Source organism: Egretta garzetta, unplaced genomic scaffold, assembly GCF_000687185.1.
Source record: "Egretta garzetta isolate BGI_Z169 unplaced genomic scaffold, ASM68718v1 scaffold2, whole genome shotgun sequence".
NCBI classification, from domain to species: domain Eukaryota; kingdom Metazoa; phylum Chordata; class Aves; order Pelecaniformes; family Ardeidae; genus Egretta; species Egretta garzetta.
Genome location: NW_009258894.1, coordinates 4,571,993 through 4,575,279, shown reverse-complemented (window position 1 = coordinate 4,575,279; position 3,287 = coordinate 4,571,993). Strand labels below are relative to the sequence as shown.

Here is a 3,287-nt window from a genome sequence, read left to right as displayed (position 1 = left end):
AATAGCGAGAAACAGCTGGGCAAAGTTCAAGTAACTGGCTTTTGGGCAAGATGTAAAAAGCAGAAGAAAACTTTAGATTGATTCCACTGTGGAAAAATTTGCTACATAGCTGCAGTGCAAGTGACCCTTGAACCTAATCACATGTGTGAATGCATCATAGGTAGTGCCTTGGAAATGCCAGTAAGCCCCGAGATGAAGTGCTGAGCGAAGCCAACCCCCCTGGTATGAGTTCTGCCAGCTTTATAACTGCAATTCAATTTACTTCTTGAGAGAAAAGGTTAACAGGGGTCTAAGCAGAAGTTTTTCAAGAAGACTTTGTTCTTGAGGAGATTTATTCTTAAATAAGCCTCAGAGAAGTCACTGTCCCGTGCCTCATGAGTATTAACCATTGCCTCTTCTGTGTTTCTTTATTTTTCCTGTCTGCAGTAATTTCCCATTTTGTAACCAATGTTTTAACCCTTTGCCTTATGAGGCTAAAACTTGCTTTGACTTTAAGCCTGTCCAACACTTAGGGTCAGCTGGGATCAGCTGAAGCTACAGATTCATGGCACATTTCACATTCAGGCACACAGACAAATGCCCTGCTTCATCTGCAGCCCAGGAGAGGGATTTCTTGCTAAACTGCAAGGACCCATTTAGGCACCAGAAATATTCACAGCAGTTTAACATGTACCTCTTTAGGCAACGATAGAGAGCTGTGGGGAAAAGGTACTGTTGCCCCAGCAGCTGCCGAAACCCAGGAGCAGCCACAGGAGGTACCTGGAATTGCTTTGGAGCCACAGACAGCATCTTTCTGCTAAGCAATTGCAGCAAACAGAGCTTTTTCCCCTCTGCTCCCACCACTCCTGAGCCGTACCCACACGTGGCCGTTAGCCAAGGAGCCCGTTTGGACCAGGCAGCAGCTCACTGTTCAATTCCGCTTTTGTTGTAATGTGCCACCTACACTGATGAGGTTTCCAAGTTATGTACAAAAAGCAGCCGGCCAACATGAAACAAGCAGTCATTTACATTGCAGTAGCACTCTCAAAGGCTTGGAAATACCACGGCCATCAGTCACCTACAAAAGCCTGACTTTGCCATCTCCAGCAAGGGCTTCAGGAGGAGATGCGCAGCTTCTGCAACTGCAGACTGGTTTCCTCCTCACCTCTGCAGGCCACTTGGCACGCAAAAGGAGAGAAGCAGCTGATAAGTGTGTTCAGTCAGCTGTCCCTGACTTGTCCTCTTCACGCAGGGAAGAGATTGCAGAATTAGTCATCTCCCCTTTTTTTCCCCCCAACACCTTAGGTCATTTGTCATCACAGCATCTAAGAATGTCACAAGTATTTTAAAATGTCACCTTCACTGTGATGGAAGAACGCTGTTTATGTGCTGGGGAAATAGACAAAAAAGATCTGGATCAGGCAGCCATCAACACCCTCCACCTCCAACCTAGGCAGCCCCAGCTCCCCTGTAAGACCACCTGAACCGTCCTTTGCAAGGCAGCCTCAGGGGAACAGAGCACCTCAGAGCCTGCAGCTTTGGAGAGGGCTACGAGACAGTGCTGATGGCTTTAAGATTGCTGGAGGTGGCCCAGGCAAGGGTTGGGCAGGTAAGATGACGGACTGGCAGTGCCTGAAAACCTGAGCAAGTCAAACACCTCTGCTCCCCGCTGGACTAGCTCCCTTTCCCTGGCATCCCTGACAGAGCTCCGCACCTCTGCAAATCCGGGCCCAGCCCAGCATGACACAGGCACCAAGAAAGCTCAGGACAGACGATGCAGCTTTCCACTACAGCGACCCATTCCTAAATTTTCAGTACCCTCAGCTTTCACACGCTCCGTAATGGGTTTCTTCAATTGCTTCCCTATGTCTGCTCTACACACTGGGGCTAACAGAAGAAAAGGTAGGGTCTGATTCTGCACAACCCTTTACCTCACCAAACAGCAGCAAAGCTTACACGCCGAGTTTGCAGCACTGTTAATACCCATGGCAACACAGAACCAGGCAGAGCGGCCCATTTACCACTGACACACTGCAGGGGCAGGGGTGGGGGGGAAGACCCAGGTGCCAACTGCTGCCAGAATGCACGTCCAGAGCAGCCTGCTCCTGGCTACGCTTTGCAGCCAGAAGGTGCAGACGGATGGGAATAGCTGCCTGCATGAACTGTTCATTACCACTCCAGCACACGGCTGTCTCGTGGCGGTTTGGTACTGGGTTTGGGAGCAGCCTGACCCAGCTCTCCTTCCAGCTCACGCTTCCCAAGCAGGCTGCTTGCATTTAACCCTCAGCAGTGTTTGTGTGCTGCCACGTGGCCCAGCATTGCTGTCTGGGTATTACTTTGGCACACTGATGCTTTCTGAGACACGTGAACTAAACCACAGAGGAGGGTTTTTCAGTATTTGAGCCCCAATTAGAACTGGGCAGCTTTCAAGGGACACAGAAAAACCATGACCCCCAGATTTACTCCTTCCAAATTTCAAAGGTGGGTGGCACACAGTGGATACAATGAAGCTTTCCAAAAGCTTACAAAAATTCCTTTAAATTTGTGGGACACAGTAAGAACATATATTGTAACAATCGACCCCCCTCCCAATAGCATCAGCCTAGACTCACAATGGCACTGGGCTATATTTGAAATACAAAGAAACATGCAGGAATTCCATCAACTCCCTCCCTGAAACACATGTTCTTGGAAGCATCCCAGAGCTTATATGACATCTTAAAACAAATGTTCACGCCAGGCAGGGAAGAGAAAGAGATCCAAGCTACAGAACTTATCAGCTTCCTAGGGGGTTTTACTGACATCCTCGGCTTGCGAAACTGTTCCCAGCATCTTGATTCACCAAGCTCTGAGGACATGCAGAAACAGTGGTTCTGAACACTGCAGCACTGTGTGAGAAGGGTACAGAGCTCTGCTCCCAGGGGCCCCGTTTCTGAGAGGTACTAAGGTTTAGGACATCTCCTGAGAGCGCTGGTTCTCTGCCAGCACACACTGCTGGGAAGCAGGAAGGAGATAACAACTGACGAGAAGTCCAAACATCCTGGACATCACTGAACTCTGTTCAGAGGTAAGGAAACTCATCACTGGATTAACAGGCAGAAATAAAGGTATGCAGTGGAGTTTCTGCAAACGCCATTCCAAAATACTAGGTGTTTAATATACAGACAATTTTTAATACACAAATACATTACAGAGCATCAGGGAAGTGGAGCAGGAAATAGACTGGTGGAGCCGCACCCTGTCCTCCCAGAAATCTGTGCAGGAACAGCCACCAAAAAAGGCCCAGTATCAAAGGGAACTAGTATCCC

At 48.8% G+C, this 3,287-nt stretch overlaps 1 protein-coding gene across 7 annotated transcripts in view; it reads right to left on the bottom strand.

Moving 5' to 3' along the window:
• Positions 1–3,287, bottom strand: part of SUSD6 (sushi domain containing 6) — a 90,113-nt gene that overhangs the window by 12,615 nt on the left and 74,211 nt on the right. The window lies entirely within an intron of this gene.